This window comes from Theropithecus gelada, chromosome 6 (genome assembly GCF_003255815.1).
Source record: "Theropithecus gelada isolate Dixy chromosome 6, Tgel_1.0, whole genome shotgun sequence".
NCBI classification, from domain to species: Eukaryota; Metazoa; Chordata; class Mammalia; order Primates; family Cercopithecidae; genus Theropithecus; species Theropithecus gelada.
Genome location: NC_037673.1, coordinates 74,965,308 through 74,986,298, shown reverse-complemented (window position 1 = coordinate 74,986,298; position 20,991 = coordinate 74,965,308). Strand labels below are relative to the sequence as shown.

The 20,991-nt window shown below is 39.0% G+C and overlaps 1 protein-coding gene and 1 non-coding gene across 4 annotated transcripts in view; one reads left to right on the top strand and one right to left on the bottom strand.

Moving 5' to 3' along the window:
• HOMER1 (homer scaffold protein 1) overlaps window positions 1–20,991 on the top strand; it is a 139,212-nt gene that overhangs the window by 7,531 nt on the left and 110,690 nt on the right. The window lies entirely within an intron of this gene.
• LOC112627156 lies at window positions 17,659–17,760 on the bottom strand. The gene has a single exon (XR_003120026.1). It is a non-coding gene; the product is annotated as a U6 spliceosomal RNA (small nuclear RNA).

Here is a 20,991-nt window from a genome sequence, read left to right as displayed (position 1 = left end):
TTTGTTTTGCCTTTTTCTTCTACTTGCATTTTTAAAAATCTTGTTTTTAAAAGTTTTTAAAAATTATTCAGTTCTCTGGTAAGTACAATTTAGAATTAATTTAATTTTTTTTTGTCTGCTAAACACTTCGGATAATATAATTAATTTTATAGGGTCATCTTTTTCTCTTCTTTCAGTGAGGTTTTGTCCGCCCAATAATGGATTGTGAAGCCAGTATGGATCTTGTGTAGCTAAAATAATTTTATATATAGAACTAACATTTGACTTAGTTAAGAACTGAATTTTATTTACCCTTATTTATGTTTTTTTCTGTCAAGGTAGACTACTAAAGGAAGGCAAAAAGTCATTGTTTTCTGTCTTGTATCAGAAAATAAAATTGTTTATAAACCCCCCCCAAACCAGTAATCTAATCAATGTTTTATCTTCATAGTACACTTACCTTTGCATTTTCTCTACCTTTTAAAAAAATCACCTTTATCTCTTAACACCTAGTATTAATATTAGCTTAAAAAATTAGCTCGGCTTTACGAACATCTTATTTTAATGTTCTTCCATAAACCAAGAAGAGTTTCAGTGTTATCTTTTGAGAAGTGTTGGCACCAAGTCCTGCAGGCACAAAAGTTGTAAGAATTGAGGGCTTTTTGTAAAATTACCAAGCAAGAGTTGCGTAGAAATTAAACACAAACAAAAAACTGTGCTTAGGGAACACAGATACTAAAGCAATTTCATTACTTTATAAGGTCATTGAAAGTCATGTTTATTGTCATGTCTGTTGGCATGTCTGGATCCACGTGGTCACATGCCTTAGAGTCCAGAGGCCTGTAGAGGCAAATGTCCTTGATTTCCACCCCCCTCCATAGAATAGTTTGTTCCTAATTTGTCATTGTCTAGTTGGGGAGTCTTTTTTGAGACAGAGTCTTGCTGTGTCACCCAAGATGATGTGAAGTGGCGCAATCTCAGCTCACTGCAACCTCCATCTCCCAGGCTCAGGTACTTCTCCTGCCTCAGCCTCCCTAGTAGTTGGGACTACAGGTGCGCCACCACACCTGGCTAATTTTTGTATTTTTGGTAGAGGTGGGATTTCACCATGTTGGTCCTGACCTCAAGTGATCCACCCACTTCGGCCTTTCAAGGTGCTGGGATTATGGGCATGAGCTACTGCGCCCAGCCTAATTGGGGAATCTCAATAGAAGTCTACTGAGAGATATAACTCTGATACATATCTCTTTGGGTATTATACATTGTGCTTCCTAACCCACAAGTTCATAGTGCAGTACACATGTGCAATATTAGTTGAAAGGATTTGTGGGAATTAGCGCTCATATACAGAAAATCCTGATTTCTAGCAATTGGGCCAATAGTTGGATATACCAATTATTTTTCTGATAATTTTTCTAGGTAAATTTTTGAATTACCTTTATATTTACATATATCTCAATCTTAAGTCGTTATTGTCTTTCTTCTGTTTTATTTAGGTATTTATAAGGGTTGTTCTGAACAAGACTTTCTTTGTGTGAGTGGGAATTTTCTGCCCAGTTACTTTCCAGTTTCCCTCATTAGACTCTTAATAATGATCTTTAGGACATGACTATCAAAGACCTCAAAATACTCATATTAGAAATTTCTGTCAGTCAGTTTTCCTGGAAGATAAGTCTGTACATTCCTAAATGTATATGGGACAATTATTTTGAACCTATTATAATATTTAAGTTACTTAACCTATCCCTTTACCTTTCTCTGCTTTTTTTTTTCTTCTACTTATTCCTTTGTAAAAACAGAGCTGTTTTCTTTCTTACTCCGTTATGAATCACTGTCTCATGGCTTTTAACATTAAAATTTGTGTGCTTTGCTTAATCACTTTGCCAGCTCCCAAGATGTTTACAGATTGAGGATTCCTCCTACTCTTGTTTACTCAGTATTGCCAGGGATCTGTATACATTAAGCTCAATGGGACTACTCCCAAGTCACTCTTAAACTCATCTTTCTTGAGATTCTGGTGATTAAAAAAAAAAAAAAAATCCTAGATCTTGCAGGCTGCTGTTTTCCTTACCCAGCTGATAATCTGTAAGATTTTAGTTGTGTATTTCATTGTTGCTTTCATTTAGTATTTTACTATTGTTAAATTGATATTTATTGCTATGCCTATGTTAGTATAGTGGAAATAGACATTAATGATGACATTGCTGTTTAATTGTATTTTGCAACATTTTAGTACAGATGCCCTTGAACAACACATGTTTGAACTGTGTGGGTTCACTTATATGCAGAGTTTCTTCCACCTCTTGTTACTCCGAGACAGCAAGACCAACCTTTCCTCTTCCTCTTCCTCAGCCTACTCAATGTGAAGATGAGGAAGATAAGAATATTTATGATGATCCACTTCCACTTAATAGATAGTAAATACATTTTCTCTTATGATTTTCTTTTTTCTTTTTTTTGGAGGCGGAGTTTTGCTCTATCCTGCCTGGCTAATTTTTGTATTTTTAGTAGAGATGGGGTTTCACTGTGTTGGCCAGGCTGGTCTTGAACTCCTGACCTCGGGTGAACTGCCTGCCTCTACCTCCCAAAATGCTGGGATTACAGGCGCGAGCCACTGCACCCGACCTCTTTTCTTTTTTTTTTTTCTTTGCGACAGAGTCTCACTCTGTCACCCAGGCCGGAGTGCAGTGGCGCGGTCTTGGCTCACTGCAACCTCTGCCTCCTGGGTTCAAGTGATTCTCTTGCCTCAGCCTCCTGAGTAGCTGGGATTACAGGTGCATGCAGCCATGCCTGGCTAATTTTTGTATTTTTAGTAGAGACGGGATTTTGCCGTGTTGGCCAGGCTGGTCTCGAACTCCTGACCTCAAGTGATCTGCCTGCCTCAGCCTCCCAAAGTGTAGGGATTACAGGCGTGAGCCACCATGCCTGGCCTGATTTTTTTAATAACATGTTTTTTTCTCTAGCTTACTTAATTGCATGCGTACAGTATATAATACATACATAAAATATGTTAATTGACTATGTTATCAATAAGGTTTCCAGTCAACAATAGGTTATGAGTAAAGTTTTTGAGGAGTCAAAAGTTACATGCAGATTTTTTACTGAGCATGGGTCAGTGTCCTTAACTCACAGATTGTTCAAGGGTTAACTGTATATTCTGAGTAATCAGTGTAAAATCTACGATGTTACATTATAGGCTATTCATGTGGTAGAAGCTATCCCAAAGAATGTTTTCAAAGATGGTACAGTGGTCAGTTAGAAATCAGGATACGAAATTGTATGTTCTGAATGACTTCGAGTATATAAAATTCTGTGTATGCATAAAAATGTTTGAAAGAGACTCAAAGTGCTACCATGTTTATTTCTGGGAGATAAGATTGTAAAATTTTGTTTTTTAGTCTTTCTGAATCTTGTAGTTTCTCTATAATGAACATATTAAGTTTTAGAACTTCTCTTGGGTTTTAAGGGTAAGGGTATTAAAAAGAGAACTTCTCTTGGGTTTTAAGGGTGAGGGTTTAAAAAAAAATGTTGATTACAGTAAAATGTTATCAGGACTGGCAGGGCGCGGTGGCTCACGTCTGTAATCCCAGCACTTTGGGAGGCCAAGTCAGGCGGATCACCAGGTCAAGAGATCGAGACCATCCTGGTCAACATAGTGAAACTCTGTCTCTACTAAAAATACAAAAATTAGCTGGGCTTGGTGGTGCACACTTGTAATCCCAGCTACTTGGGAGGCTGAGGCAGGAGAATTGCTTGAACCCAGGAGGCAGAGGTTGCAGTGAACCAAGATTGCGCCACTGCACTCCATCCTGGTGACAGAGCCAGACTCTGTCTCAAAAAAAAAAGTTATCAGGACCAGTCACTGTTCTTACATCTGGATACTTACAGATATTTGTATCAATTTTAGCTTTATCTCAAATTTTATCTCATTCTTTTCAAGATTGGCTAAAGAAGCAGTTACTCTAGTGCCAGCAAAACTTGTTTAAGTGTAAGGAGTATTTCTCTTGTCAGTTATTAGAGTATTAGCACTAAACTGTATTTTTTGTGGAGAAGGAGATGCAGCCCAAAGGGAAACTGTGACTATGGGAGGTTATGCAGCTTTGACATGGCAGATCATGTGCTGGATCCCCCAGCTCCTTTGGGCTCTTACCATTAGAACAGGTGCTCCTCAATGAATGCTTACATAGATACAGATTCATTTGGAGAAGGGTTTCTAAGTCCTTATAGTGGTTTACAAAGACTTAATTTTACTGCAAACTTAGTTTCTTATAGATGAGTTCATTAAATGTATGTTGTTTTCCTTCTAGATGGTACTGAAAAAAGCTGCATTTTAATTTTAGTGTAAGTAAGTCTCCCATAATACATTATACAATTGTCCCTTGAACATGGTGTGGGTTAGAGGTACTACTTGCCCCACCAACTCACATTTAACTTTTGACTCTCCCAAAGCTTAATTAGTAATAGCCTACAGTTGACTGGAAAGCCTTATCAATAACATAAACAGTTGATTAACTCACAATACATTATACAATTGTCCCTTGAACATGGTGGGAGTTAGAGGTACTACTTGCCCCACCAACTCACATTTAACTTTTGACTCTCCCAGAGCTTAATTAGTAATAGCCTACAGTTGACTGGAAAGCCTTATCAATAACATAAACAGTTGATTAACACATATTTTGTATGTTATATGTTTTATATGCTGTATTTGTACAATAAAGTAAGCTAAGGAAAAGAAAGTGTTATTAAAATCATAAGGAGCCAGGCGCAGTGGCTCACGCCTGTAATCCCAGCACTTTGGGAGGCCCAGGCAGGCAGATGGCTTGAGCTTACAAGTTTGAAACCAGCCTGGGCAACATGGTGAAAACCAGTCTTTACAGAAATACAAACATTAGCCAGTTATGGTGGTACACACCATAACTCGCAGCTACTGGGGAGGCCGAGGTAGGAGGATGGCTTGAGCCTGGGAGGCGGAGATTGCAGTGAGCTGAGATCCTGCCACCGCACTCCAGCCTAGGTAATAGAGTCAGACCTTGTCTCTCTCTCTCTCTCTCACACACACACACACACACACAAATGGCTGGGTGCAGTGGCTCACGCCTATAATCCCAGCAGTTTGGGAGACTGAGGCAGGTGGATCACTTGAGGCCAGGAGTTTGAGACCAGCCTGGCCAACATGGCAAAACCCCATCTCTACTAAAAATACAAAAATCAGCTGGGTGTAGTAGCGCACGCCTGTAGTCCCAGCTACTCAGGAGGCTGAGGCTGAATTGCTTGATCCTGGGAGACAGAGGTTGCAGTGAGCTGAGATCATGCCATTGCACTGCAGCCTAGGTGACAGAGAGAAATTCTGTCTCAAAAGAAAAGGAAGAGAAAACATATTTACTGTTTATTACATGGAAGTGAATCATCTTAAAGGTCTTCATCTTCATTGTCTTCACACTGAGTAGGCTGAGGAAGAGGAGGGATTGGTTTTGCCATCTGTGGCGGCAGAGGCATCTGCATTAAAAGCCTGTTCAGACAAATATCCTTTCTCCTCAATGATTTTCCTAATGGCATCTAGGAACTCATCTACTACCTTTTAGTGGGCAGAAGCTGCTTTTCCTGTTATCTGGACATTTTTTAAGCCAAAGCTCTTCTAATATTATCAAACCATCCTTTCCTGGCATTAAATTCTCTAGCTTTAGATCCTTTATCTTCTTTTTGCTTTAAGTTATCAAAAAACTGCTTTTTCTCGATTCATATTAAATAGCTATGGTTTTTTTTTTTTAATAGTAATCCTTCACCTACATAGAAGCTGCATTTTCAATATGAGAAAAAGGGTATTTTGCAAAAAGTGCAAGGTTTTTTTACCTGCTGGTATAGCTACCGAGATGGTTTCACAAATTTTCTTTTCTTTTTTTGCAATGGTCCTTACTCTGGGTTCATTTATCTTGAAATGGTAGGCAACCACACCTGCAGACCTCAATCTGCAGCGCATATCAGGCAGTTCAGCTTTTTCTTATAATAGCATGACTTTGCTTCTTGGGAGCACTTCCAGCATCACTAGTGGCACTTCATATGGGTCTCATGGTGTTATTCAAAGTTTATGGTATTGCACTAAAAACGATGAAAAATATGCAAGAACCGTGATTTTACTGTTGTGATACACAATTTACTGTGGCATTTTAAGCAGTCACTCAGAGCACTTGAGCTCACTGCAATAGCAACAGGAGTTAGCTACAAATTATTACAGTAGATCAGTATATACTAGTTAATGTTACGCGATGATGTAATACTGCATCTTTATGTGTATTTGCATTTTTCTAGATGTGCCATGTATGGTCTGTAAGTTTTTGCCTACGTTTTGATAAATTTTAACTCTTTGTAATAGATTTGTGTATATTTTATGGTAGTAAATGAAAAAATAGACTAGAATCTACATATTTTATGCACTCATAATGCCTTTTTCTATTTTTTCAATATTTCTAAGCTATGCAGTTAATCTGTAAGTTTTTTCAAATTATAGCAAATCTCCAAAAATTTTTCTAATACATTTATTTAAAAAAATCAGTTGTAAAACATTATTGTAAGTATACTGCTGCAGTTCAAATCCATGTTTAAGGGTCAACTGTATTTTGAATACATTTAAGTACTTCTCGTAAATGATTTGTTATTACATGTTTTTGGTATAGAGTTTTCAAAGTTGATATTAACATGTAAATGCCATCAGTCGGCCTTGTTAACTGCCTTTGTAGTTATTGGGCACATGAGCCTCTGGAATACTTATGCATCTATTTACATAATACATAGGCAGGCTCTAGTTTTCTAAAGAATTCAGACCAGAAAAAGAAAGCTTGAGATGCTATCTTGAAACATTTTTCCTGGGGCTTAAAAGTGGAGACCTTGCTGGGGACGGTGGCTCACTCTTGTAATCCCAGCACTTTGGAAGGCCGAGGTGGGCATATCACAAGGTCAGTAGATCAAGACCATCCTGGCCAACATGGTGAAACCCCATCTTTACTAAAAATACAAAAATTAGCTGGGCGTGGTGGTATGCGCCTGTAGTCCCAGCTACTTGGGAGACTGAGGCAGGAGAATTGCTTGAACTTGGGAAGTAGAGATTGCAATGAGCTGAGATCGCGCCACTTTGCACACCAGCCTGGCGACAGAGCGAGACTCTGTCTCAAAAAAACAAACAAACAAACAAACAAAAATAACAAAGTGGAGACCTGCAAGTAGAAGGACCAATTGTAGCATATTGTACAATTTCTGAATCATCCCAAGGTAGTTGTAAGTTGTTGATTTCCTCACTTGTAAGAGAAGATTGGACCATATTGTATCCATATTTAAAATTATTTTTTTGGAATTATTTTTCCCAGAGCTTTCAAACTCTTATGCTGTCATTGGCTGACCAGAAAAATGTATGATAGTATGAGGTAGAAGACAGTAGTGACTGGTGGGGACTGTAGGAAAGTGAAGAGAAGAGATCCTGCTTAAAAACATGCATATCCAGTGTATTCTTAAAACCCTCTGGCCAAAGAAAGATATCTGAAGCCTGATCCCTTATTCAGCAAACATTTTTTGAGTTCCTACTAGCAACTGTGATACTCTAATGTAGGTCAGATACAGGCAGTTTGGAAATGCTTTAACTCTTTTTTTTTTTTTTTTTTTTTTTTGAGACGGAGTTTCACACTTGTTGCCCAGGCTGGAGTGCAATGGCACGATCTCAGCTCACTGTAACCTCTGCCTCCCGGGTTCAAGTGATTCTCCTGCCTAAGCCTCCCGAGCAGCTGGGATTACAGGCATGTGCCACCACACTAGGCTAATTTTGTATTTTTAGTAGAGACGGGGTTTCTCCATGCTCGTCAGGCCGGTCTGGAACTCCAGGCCTCAGGTGATCCGCCCTCCTCGGCCTCTCAAAGTGCTGGGATTACAGGGGTGAGCCACTGCACCTGGCCTGGAAATGCTTTAACTCTTGACTGAAGAAGGAAGACCAGAGCATCAGCATCTAGTGTGACAGTGGCAGAAATGCTTATTAGATCAGTGGTTCTCAATTTTGAACCTGCATGAGAATCACCTCGAGGCCTTGTTAAAAAGAAACACAGATTGCTGGACTTCTTTTACCCCCAGAGTTTTTGATTCAGTGGGTCTAGGAATGGGGTCCATGCATTTGCTCTTCTAACAGATTCCCAGGGCATGCTGATGCTGCTGGTCGAGGGAACTTCTTTGAGAGTGACTGCATTTGATAAATGCAGCTTACAAATCAAATGTGAGAAACTTTTGTCCATTCAAAAGCTTCAGTGACTCCTAAAGCATGCTTGCTTGCTTGCTGCCCCTTCCTTTTGAAGTTGCAAAAACTAAGTTTGAACTAAGGGGGAAGAACTTGAGTAAGCTGTCTTTTTTTTTTTTTTTTTTTGGAGACAGAGCCTTACTCTCTCCTGGGCTGCAGTGCACGATCTTGGCTCACTGCAACCTCCGTCTCCCAGGTTCAAATGATTCTCCTGTCTCAGCCTCCTGAGTAGCTGGGATTACAGATGCATACCCCCATACCTGGCTAATTTTTGTTTTTTTTGTTTTTTGTTTTAAATAGAGACTGGGTTTTGCTGTGTTGGCCAGGCTAGTCTCGAAATGCTGACCTCAGGTGATCCACCCACCTCAGCCTCCCAAAGTGCGGGGATTACAGGCGTGAGCCACTGCACCCAGCCCTGTCTATTTTTTAATAAGCAAAAATATCCAAGACAACTTGAAACTGGTCTCTAATCTTTTTAAACCTGATTACTTGTAACAGTTATGCCCATTTCTTGGTCAGAGTTCCGCTTTTTGATATTTCTGAATGTATTGTTTTTTAAACTACCAGGTACTGCTTTGACTTCTGAAGTTTTCTGCTTTTGGAAGAAATCTTACTTCTAAGTTATCTATTTTGTCTAGATATCCTTAAGTTTGTCCAGTGTTGTTGAAGCCTACATGTTTCTTTCTCTTTTCTTTTCCTTTCCTTCCCTTTCCCTTTCCCTTCCTTTCTTTTCTTTTCTGAGACAAAGTCTCACTCTGTTACCCAGGCTAGAGTGCAGTGGTGTGATCTCGATTCACTGCAGCCTCCTGGATTCAAGCAATTCTCCTGCCTCAGCCTCGCAAGTAGTTGGGACTACAGGTGCATGCCACCACAACTGGCTAATTGTTGTATTTTTTAGTAGAGATGGGGTTTCACCATTTTGGCCAGACTGGTCTCGAACTTCTGGCCTCAAGTGATCCACCCACCTCCGCCTCCCAAAGAGCCGGAATTACAGGCATGAGCCACCGTGCCTGGCCTGAAATTTTTCTATTCCCTAAATTGTCTTTCTTTTGTGTTCCTTTTTGTTGGTTTAGTTTCTTATTTCATTTTGGAAACTATTCTGGAATATCTGGTGAGCCTCAGCTGTGTATGATACTAAAAAGGTGATTAAAAGCTTTTTGTGAATCAGTGAGGCCTGTCACTGGTGGACTTCAACTTAGATATTTAGGTGGTGAACTGGCCTAAATTTTTTGGTTGGTTCCCAAGTTTGGGGAGGTCTGTTGTCTAAGATTTTAAGTTTTTCTATGACACTTTTCATTTTCTTTAGAGGAGAATCTTCCAGTGTAGAGTTCTAATCTTAACATTCTGAGAGCAAGGTAAGTATATTCTTCTGTTATATACCTCCGAGGCTTATCATCTGCTGTAATCTGAAAGTCAGGAATGGGAAGATTTTTGCGGGGACAAGGTTCTGTTTGCAGCCTTTCTCCTGGTGCTCCTATTTTAGGCCCCACTCCTGTCTTCTGCTATTGGAAAAGGTAGTTGATTGACTGTGGGAAGGGGTGGGAGTCTCATTTCTCTGTTATTTAAACCTTCAGTCAATTCCTCCATTTCAGTCACATACTTCACACCTCCTCTGCAGTCCCTTTGCTTCTAAATTCTAGCCAGCAGGTTGTTCACTTAGTTCCCTCTTTGCAGGCACTTTTATTATAGTTTCCTTGGTTTTGTCAAACCAGGCACCATTCCTTCTATTTTCCATCTTTAATACATTTTGAAAACTGTATTAAAGTTACTTAAGAACTGCTGCTGCTTTTTACAGTCTTTGGTGTTATAGGTTTATACCTTGTTTTTCCCCCCTTCACTTTCATTTTAGTGGAATTTTGGAAAAGGAAGATAAATGAGTATAATTAATTTGCCATGTTTGACCAGAATCACTGAGCCCTTAGGTTTTGAATTTCTATAAGGCATCTTTCAGAACAGTGTCGGAATGTGTTGACACTGTTGACAGTTAATTGATTGGAATTTGGTGGATGATAAAGTGTTGGCTTTCTAAAAATCTCTCCCTGTAACCAACACCTGAAAATTCAATGCATGATGTAAGCATATCTTAAAATTAAAAACTTAAAATTGATTAACCCAAACCTAAGGAAAAGAGAGCACTGACTCAGCTGTGTCAGGTAACTAAGGTATTGCTACAGTTTGTCTCCTAACACTGTGCCTCATGAGCACTTGTAAAAAACAGTAAGCACTATGTCGTGAGTCATGCCAGGCACTGGTAGTACAAAGATGAGTAGATAGCCATGTAAACAAGAAATTACAGTACTGTGATTTAAGTGCTGTAATAGAGATGTATGTTGTGTTTGGTAGCACAGAGAAGGAAGTGCCCACCTCTACCTTGGAAGGTCAGAAAGCTTTACATAGCCAGTCACGAACAAATAAGAGTTGGGGGAGGGGAAGATGTATGAGTGGTTGTTAGGGTATTTTAGGCGGAGAGGTGGCATGGGTAAAGCTTCAGAGGTGAATTATGCTAATTGGAAAGTTAAGGTAGTTAAGGGAGATGTGACTAGAAGGATAGAGGCCAGATCATGACTATGTCATGTTAAGAGGATTGTACTCTTCCTCTAGATTAATGTAATGGTCTTCAAAAATTTTATTTATTTATTTATTTATTTATTTTTGTGTGACAGAGTCCACTCCGTCACCCAGGCTGGAGTGCAGTGGTGCAATCTTGGCTCACTGCAAGCTCCGCCTCCCGGGTTCACACCATTCTTCTGCCTGTAGCTGGGACTACAGGCGCCCGACACCACGCCCGGCTAATTTTTTGTATTTTTAGTAGACAGGGTTTCACCATGTCAGCCAGGATGGTCTCGATCTGCTGACCTCGTGATCCACCTGCCTCGGCCTCCCAAAGTGCTGGGTTTACAGGCATGAGCCACCGCGCCTGGCTATCTTCAAATATTTTTGATGCAGTACCCATATCAAAGATTTTGAACATCTTCCTTCATATGTGTATATTTATAAAATTACATGTACTCTTTGTATTAATATATAAATATACATATTTAATGTGTATATAATAAAACATATAAAAATAGAAATGATAGAGGAGAACAGTAACTTCTTCCTGCAAACAACTTTAGAAGCTGTTAAGTAATGGTGAGCAATAGAACAATTTTAAGTTGGTAGTTATTACCATGCTTGCATTTTAGATCAACTACTCAGGCTGCAATATGGAGGAATTTTTGGACTTGGAGAAGGCAGGGGTGTGTGTGTGTGTGTGTGTGTGTGTGTGTGTGTGTGTGAGAGAGAGAGAGAATGAAAGAAATGCTTGAGTGTCTCAGCGACACTTTTTTTTTTTTGAGACTGAGTTTCACTCTTGTTGCCCAGGTTGGAGTGCAACGGCGCAGTCTCGGCTCACTGCAACCTCTGCCTCCTGGGTTCAAGCGATTCTTCCGCCTCAGCCTCCGGAGTAGCTGGGATTACAGGCACCCGCCACCATGCCTGGCTAATTTTTGTATTTTTCAGTAGGGACAGAGTTTCACCATGTTAGTCAGGCTGGTCTGGAACTCCTGACCTCAAGTGTTCCACCCGCCTTGGCCTCCCAAAGTGTTGGGATTACAGATGTAAGCCACCGCACCAGCTGAGACACTCAATTGCAAGATAGGTTAATTGCAGCAATTTAGTCAAAAATAATGGCTTGAATTAAAACCGAGTAGAACAGGGCTTGAATTCAAGAGATTTAAGTAGTAATGTCTATAGGAGTTGACAGTGATCTAGATAGATATTATGAGGTAAAAGAGATTGGCTTGGTCAGCCACTAGTTGATAAAGGGAACCAAGAGTAGAGAAACAAGTTTGTAGCAAGGTGAGATGACAAACTGAAGGAACCTTGAGATATTTGTGGTCAACCACGTGGGAATGCTTTATAATTGGATATTGTTGGTCTAGTATTCAGGAAAAGAGAACTGGGCTGGGGATAGAGTTTTGGGAGTCAGAATATATAATTTTTGGTTGGAGCTGTGAATGTGGATGAGCTCATGCAGAGTGTTTATATAGCAGATCAGGCATCTCTGGGAATAGTCATTTAAGGGGCAGCTGAGAAAGCCATCAGGTGAGAATAGTGTCAAAAGAGCCAAGAAAGGGAGTGAGTTTCAAGAAATGAGTAGTAGCCAGGATCAAATGTAGCAGAAACATCAAATGAGGCAAGAAATAATTAGATTGGGTAAGTTATGGTCCTTTAACAATCTTACCTTGAATTTGAGAAGTCTAGGGTGGAAATCAAATTACCATGAATTGAAGGTGTTGAAGGATGAGGAGCAGACACTAGAAATGTGTCTGCTTCTCCTTTAAGACCAAGCATCTTTGAAATAGTAGCTTCAGCAAGCTCTAGGGTTCAGGAAATTCTTTTGGTTTTGCTTACAGAATGGGATTAAGCATTATTTTTAGGATCTGGCAAAGGAGTCCATGGCAAGGTGTATTTAAAATATTAGAGTAGAAAGGGATAATTATTGAGAAAGAGATGGGCGAGAATGCAATATGGAGCATAGGTGGAGGAGTTAACCTTCAGTAGGAGAAATATTGTCCTCCTAGACTGAAGGAAACGATATGACTAGTTTGTAGGTTAAAGCAGGAGACTGAGGGAATTCCTTAGCTGATGGCCTGTGTTTGTTCTGTTCATTCATTCATTTAACAAACATTGATTATCTGTTATGTGTCAGGCAGTGTTCTAAGTTTATGAGAGCTGTGAACAAAGAGCCTTGCCTTCATGAAGCTTCATTCCAGTGAATGATAAAAGGCAGGGCCATCTGCGAAGTGTGGGGATGTAAAGGTTGTCAGAGCCTTGGGAATAGAGGGAAGAGTGGGAGACAGTGCTGGGTAACTTAAAGGTCCCAGCTGAGATTAGAAGCCACACATTCTGGTGTTCTTGAAGCCGTCTAAATCCAGTTACTATTGTACCTGAAGAGCACAGTAGAGTTAGAAGGGTGTATTAAAAGAGTTTTCATTTTCAAGCCAGGTGCGTGGCTCACGCCTGTAATCTTTGGGCGCACTTTGGGAGGCTGAGACAGGCGATCACCTGAGGTCAAGGGGTTCGAGACCAGCCTGGCCAACATGGCGAAACTCCATCTCTGCTAATAATACAAAATAGCCTGGTGTGGTGGTGCATGCCTGTAATTCCAGCTACTTGGGAGACTGAGGCACCAGAATCGCTTCAACCTGGGAGACGGAGGTTGCAGTGAGCCAAGATCGTGCCACTGCACTCCAGCCTGGGCAACAGAGTGAGACTCTGTCTTTAAAAAAAAAAAAAAATTCATTTTCTTCATTTTGCTGAAAATAAAGCAAGAAGTGGGTATATCCCATTTTTGCAGTGTTCTATTCTGTTATTGTAATATATGTATCACTTTTTTCCCCTTAGCGGCCCTTTTCCTTCTATAGAGAACATCTCTTATCTTGGAAGACCAACCTAATAATTATTAAGTTTTCCAAAATGTCACCAATTTTTTAAACATTCGATGTCTTTTCTGTGGAAAACATCCTGAAACCAAGTCGTATGGAAAGTTTTAGAAGTCTTTTGAGGGCTGGGACTGCATTTAATATTTATATTCTCATTTTCTACTACTGCTCAGTACACATACCACACACAAAGCACTTGCGCTTGTGTGAACCAAAGTGTATAGGGATTCTTTAATAAGGTGAGGTTTTTTTTCCTTCTTTCATACCTAGGAAAGTCACAGAAGTTAATTGATTGGTATAAGCACTTCAACATTGTTCTGATTGTTACTGAGAATTCAGTATATTATTATTTTGGAAACAGTTTCAGAAGTTATCCTATCTTCCTTATTCTTGATAAATATTTTTAGTCTTTCTAGACAGGGTATACTTTTCAGTCAAAGTAGTTTCACCCAAAGTAACTGTACCCCTGTACTAATTCTATTACAGCCTCAATAGTGGATTTTTTTTTTTTTTATATGGGGACTTTCATGATAGAATGCGTTTAACTAAATTAAGCAATATTTGTTAAATGGCAGAAGTGGTTAAAAGACAGACGCCTCAACATGAAATGAAGTTTACTTTATGCATTGTTATATAACTTCATTTTCAAGCTCTAAATTGATTGGACTGGATCCTTTAGATGACTTTTTAAACTTTGGGATAGGGATTTAGGCCACAAAAGCTGTGACTATGGTAAAGTGTAGCATGATACAGCACAGGCAGAACTTAGCAATCAAGTGAGGTCTCTAGAGCCAGGTAGTGGCTACATTTAAATTAGTGATCCTCTTATTAGCTCCATAATCTTGGGCAAGGTACTTAAGTTTTGTGTGTCTCAGTTTCCTCATCTGTAAAATGGGGATACAATTATGAAGATGAAAGGTTTAAAATAAACAAGTTTGCTTAATAAACAAGTTTGTTAAAAGTGTTTGTTGCACATAGTAACTTCTCAATAACTCATAGCTATTGTTAACTATGGGTTTCTGGTTTTTTGCTACATTTTACTTTATTTCGTATATAAGGAAAACAACCAGTTGACTAAGCAGTTCCAGAACTGCTGTGATAGTGGCCATTAGTTAACAAGAAAATGAGATGGAAGGAAAACCTTTCATTTCTTCCCCAAACATATATTGCCAGTATCACAGTAACTCATGACAGCACATGCGACACAGGCTGATTTTCAACATAAGGAGAGCCCAAGCAAGAAGGGTTAGTATTCAGTTACATTTCTAGTACTCAACTGAATTTTAATTTTTAACTCCTTTTTTTTTTTTTTTTTTTTTTTTTTAAGACAAAGTCTCGCTCTGTCATCCAGGCTGGAGTGTAGTGGCACAGTCTTGGCTTACTGCACCCTCAACCTCCGGGACTTTAGTGATCCTCTGCCTCCTACTTCCCCTCTTGCCTCGTCACCAAGTAGCTGGGACTACAGGCACACCCTACTGTGCCTGGCTATTTTTTGTAGAGATGGTACATTTTGTCATGTTGCTCAGGCTGGTCTTGAACTCCTGAACTCAAGTGATCCACCCACCTCAGCTTCCCAGAGTGCTGGAATTACAGACGTGAGCCACTGGCACCTGACCTGTAATTCTTTAACTTCTAAATAAAGAACATGAAAAGCTTGCTTTTTTTTTTTTTTTTTTTTTTTAAAAAAAAAGCTTTGGTACTAACTGAAGGCCAAAAATAATTTTATGGAATATATCTGTTCCCTTCCAATCAAAATCCACTTAAAAGTTTTTGTTTTCCTTTTCTTCTCCTGTATTATATTTCCAAGTATCTATTTATCTATTTATTTACTTATCTAATTTAGAGACAGGGTCTTGCTCTGTCACTCAGCCTGCAGCCTCAACTTCTGGGCTCAAGGGATTCTTCTGCCTCAGCCTTCCAAGTAGCTGGTTCTACAGGCTTGTGCCAGCATGCCTGGCTAATTTTTTTTTAAATTGTTTTTGTGGGTTTTTTTGGTAGAGATGGGGTCTTGCTATATTGGCCAGGCTAGAATCGAACTCCTGGCCTCAAGCGATCCCTCCACCTTGGCTTTCCAAAGTACTGGGATTACAGACATGAGCCACTGTGCTCAACAAGTTTATCTATTTAACGTTCTGACTTCATGGATTCTTTTGAAATATTATGCTGATTTTAGGGGCTGTGATAGAGCCATAAAAATACTAATTCTCAGTAAGCAATTTGAGTTTTAAATGTTATTTATGATGAGTAATCACTAATTCTACTGTTATACATTTTATAAGATATGCTTAAGTAATACTGTTTTTATGAAAACTCCTTTGTATAGGTAAGTCATCTTACTGGTTAGAGAACAGAAAAGTATTTAAATATCTGATTTGGTCTTATTTATTAAACCTGTTTACCACTTATGGGAAACTTCAAGGTCAGATATTGTCAGTTTCTTCAGACTGGGGTTTAATATATGAAAAGTTAATTAAAAAAATAAATAAAACAAGCTCATATTACCTAAAAATATGTTTCTAAATTCTTATGGTAGCATTAGTTTAGACTATAAGTGTCATGAGGGCAGGGATTGCCTTGTCTATAAATTCATTTAACAAATGTCTACTGAGTAATTACTGTGTGCCTAAATGTTGGAAGTATGACAGCAGTGGACATAATAGGAAATCCCTGCCCTCGTAAGATAGCATTTTCATGTAAGTTATATTTGCAGTGATTGACATCACCATGACCTTTAGCTGCCTCAGGCTGAGTACAGGCATGCAACCTAGACCTCTTACCTAGCCAGTTTCTGCTAGAGGTTACAAGTCAAGTTGTGCCAGGGGACTTCATATGTCTCCTCTGTGAGTCAGTCAGTATAGATCTTGGCAATCTCTGGAGGATTCTAAGCATCAGAGTGAAATTTCAGTTCACCCAAAAATTGTAGCATCTATGCAATAAATGTACTAATTTGACACCAGAGAGACTGTTTTTCTCTTTTAGTAATTTTTAATGTTGTAGTCTAAGTTGAACAGAAGAGAAAATTGTAATAGTATATTAACATTTTAAAGTAGATTTTTCATGTAGATGAAGGAAATAACCTTAGAGATAATAAATTCTGCCCTTTAAAACTTTTTTAATGTTTTATTTTTGTTTTCAAGTACAGAATGGCCTCTTGTAAATTGGTGCCTGGGTTATTTATTTTTATTTTTATTTATTTATTTTTGACATGGAGTCTTGCTCTGTCGCCCAGGCTGGAGTACAGTGGTGCAATCTCCGCTCACTGCAACCTCCACCTCCCAGGTTCAAGCAATTCTCCTGCCTCAGCCTCCCAAGTAACTGGGATTACAGGTGCGATGCCTGTGTTATTTTTAAAAGAGGCAACTGAGGACTTTGCCCAAAGTCCCATTGCTAGCTGGTGGTAGAGCCTAGCCTTCTGTTGCTTGGCCATGTATTCTTTCCTTTATAAAAAGAAATGTCCACCACTTAGTACAGTAATCCATTGGTACAGTGTCAAACTAAAAATTGGCTGTTTTATGAGTTTGTTTCTTTTTTTCTTTTTTTTAAAATTTATTTATTTATTTTTTTTTATACTTTAAGTTCTAGGGTACATGTGCACAACGTGCAGGTTTGTTACATATGTATACATGTGCCATGTTGGTGTGCTGCACCCATTAACTCGTCATTTACATTAAGTATATCTCCTAATGCTATCCCTCCCTTCCCTCCTCCCCACAATAGGATCCGGTGTGTGATGTTCCCCTTCCTGTGTCCAAGTGATCTCATTGTTCAGTTCCTACCTATGAGTGAGAACATGCGGTATTTGGTTTTCTGTTCTTGCAATAGTTTGCTGAGAATGATGGTTTCCAGCTGCATCCATGTCCCTACAAAGGACACAAACTCATCTTTTTTTATGGCTGCATAGTATTCCGTGGTATATATGTGCCACATTTTCTTAATCCAGTCTGTCACTGATGGACATTTGTGTTGATTCCAAGTCTTTGCAAAAATATGCTTCACGAATTTGCGTGTCATCCTTGCACAGGGGCCATGCTAATCTTCTTTGTATCGTTCCAATTTTAGTATATGTGCTGCCAAAGTGAGCACATGAGTTTGTTTCTTCAACGTATTTTGAAATCTCTGTCTCTCCTGAATCCTCATAGTGCTTTATATTACCTCCCCATGGCATTTATTACTTTCCACTCATATTGTAATCATCTTCTATTAACAAGATTTTTTTTTTAGATGAACTGTCTTTGAGAATGGAGTCTGTGTATGTTTCTTCTTTGTGTATTCCTCACAACTCTTAACAGAATGCCTGGCATTCACTAGGTACTCACATTATTAAACATGTACTCATAGAGATTATATTTTGGGTTTGGTAACAATGTGAAACCACAGGAATCTATTTAGTCTACAACATTTTAAGAGGCTGTTTGGCTTACCATCAGATCTAAGTTTGAATTCTGGCTCCATCCTCTTCTTGGCTGTGTGATCTTGAATAGGTCACTTAACATCATTTTCCTCATCTGTAAAATGAGAATATGTGCCCCATCTAGCTTTAAGATTTAGGTAAAATGTATACAAAGGGTCTAGCCTGATGTACTAATAGCTACTCAGTGAATGGTAACTATTATTGTTACATTTGAAATTTATTTTCTATTTATTATAAATGCATTTTAAAATAATATTAAATAGCTCTATTACCTATGTGAAGGATGTGCAGTAAGAAAAAGGTCCATGGTGAAAAACTGACAACATTTTGGTATGGTCAGTAGATTGCCCACTGGGCTTTTTAGCTTACCAGTTGCTTATTTACGATATTTGATTTGGGACTCTTAGGAACTGGTTTACCATACTAAAACTCCAAGAGACTGATGTATAAACTAGAATGGCAGTTTATTAATAAGTCATTAAAAATGTATTCTCACATAGGAAAACAAATGCCACAGTGAATCCAGATTGTAATCAGAAGCTTGCTTGAGGAATAAGGATAGTGGGTTGGGTATCTAGTACTACATTAATCTCCTGCATGAGTCGTGACCTGCCACTTGGCTACGTCAGGGCCCCTTCTCTTCTAGAGAGTGCTAAAGGCACTGCCTAATCACCTCTCATAAATCCCGTTCTGACTTACATAGTTGTCTGCTTTCAGATTGCATGTTCTTAAAGCAGACAGCAAAACACTGGAGGAGGTTTTATACTTACTCATTAGCCTGTCTTTCCTGCTGGAGTTTTACAGCCTCACCTTAGTTGGATTTTGGGATCTTAAACAGACTTCTAAAAATGTTTTAAATTTAAACTTTGTATTAAGTGTACAGAAAGTTTTAAGTATACAAAAACCTAAGGAGGATTATATAATTAACCCCTATGCATTCATCACCTGGCTTCAACAGTTATTAACATGTGGCTCATATTTTATCTGTACTGCCTGCACCTCTCTAGATTATTTTAAAGTAAATTCTAGGCATCATATAATTTTACCTGTAAATATATGACTGTGTATTACTAAGAAATAAGGACTCTTAAAAAAAACACATCTTCAGTACCATTATCATACCAGAAAAATCACTTAATAATTCCTTGATATCTAATAAGTGATCGCAGTTCCCCAGTTGCCTCATCAATGTCTTTTTTTACTATTGGATTATTCAAATCAGCTTCCAAACATGGTCCACACATTATATTTGGTTGGTGTGTTTGTGGATTTCTTTTAGTCTATAACAGCCTCCTTCCCCTCCTTTTCTTGCTGTTTATTTACCCAATTTGTCCTGTGGAATTTTTCACAATCTTTATTTGGCAGACTCATGGTATCCTTTAAAATGTTCCTCTGTTCTGTTTCTGGTAAACTTGTTGCTAGATCTGGGCATGCTGAGATTCAGGTTTTAATTTTTTTCCTCCCAAGCATATGTTATGGGTGGTGTGGTATGCTTCTTGTCTGTTATGTTACACAGGGAGGCACATAACAATGTCTGTCTTGCCATTTCTCTTTTTGTATGTTCAGATTGATCATGGAGTTCAGTGTTATTAGCTTCATCCAGCCATTATGAAATTCTTTCCTCCCCTCCCCTCCCTTTCCCTCCCTTCCCTTCTCTGTATGCAGCCAGAATGATCTTTTAAATATAAAATGGATTACATACTACCTACCTTGCTTACAACTCAATAGTGTTCCACTGCTTGTAAACTGACACCTAAACTTCCTACCATAGTCTATAGGAATCTGCATAACCTGGGGTTTATCTGGCTTTCTAAACGTGATTTTATGCCATTCTGTCCTTTGAGAGGCAATGTGGATTATTGTGAATAGCTTGGGCTCTTGTACTAGACTGGGGTTGGGGTGTGATCTTGGGTAAGTCACTAAACTGCTCGGTCCCTCTATTTTTTCATATCAAAAATTGATGTTCTAATAGTATCTACTAATAGGATTGTGATGATTAAATAACGCATATCAGTATCAACATTGTGATGATTAAATAATGAATATCAATCACCTACAACAATGCCTGTATAACATAACAAATACCAAATGTTAGCTGTTGTGGTTGCTGCTGGTGTTGATGCTGTTGTTTTTTATGTCTGTGTTCAGCCACACTGGTACTTTTCAATTTCTGGACCTGCTAAGCTCTTGCCAGCCTCAAGATCTTTGCACATCATTCTCATTGTCTCTTGCAACATGACAAACCATCCCAACATTTAGTGGCTTAAAACAACAATCATTTAGCTTACAAATTTGCAAGTTTGGCAGAACTTGTGAGAGGTAGCTCATCTCTGTTCCATATGGCATTGGCTGGGGGTGGCTTAACTGAGGGCTATGGGGTTTACTTTTCAACGGATTACTCATATGGTTGGCAAGATAGTCTTCACTCTTGGCCAGGAAGTCAACTAGGGTGGAGGTCTTGATTCCTCTTGATTCCTTTCTGCAAGCTGCTTGTCCTTAACAGCATGGTAGCTGAGTTTTCAGAGTGAGTATCCTAAGAGAAGGAGGCAGAAGCTGAATGGCCTAGTACAATGTAGACTCAAGAAGTACACAGTGTTACTTTTGCCTCATTATTTTGGTTCAGGCAGTCACAAAGGCCCACTCAGGCTTAAGGGGAGAGAGCACATAGACTCTACCTCTTGATAGGGAAATAACAAGGTTTTCTAAAAGAGGGACAGGAGATACTGTTGCAGCCATCTTTGGGGAATGTACTTTGCCATACACATGCTGTTACCTGAACCTGAAACACTATTATCTGTCAGATTCCCACTCTTTAGCAAACTAACCAACTTCAATTAGGTCCCTCTTTTTTCCATTGCCTTTGTTTGCTCTCTTTCTCATCATAGCTCTTCATTTTCCTTGGT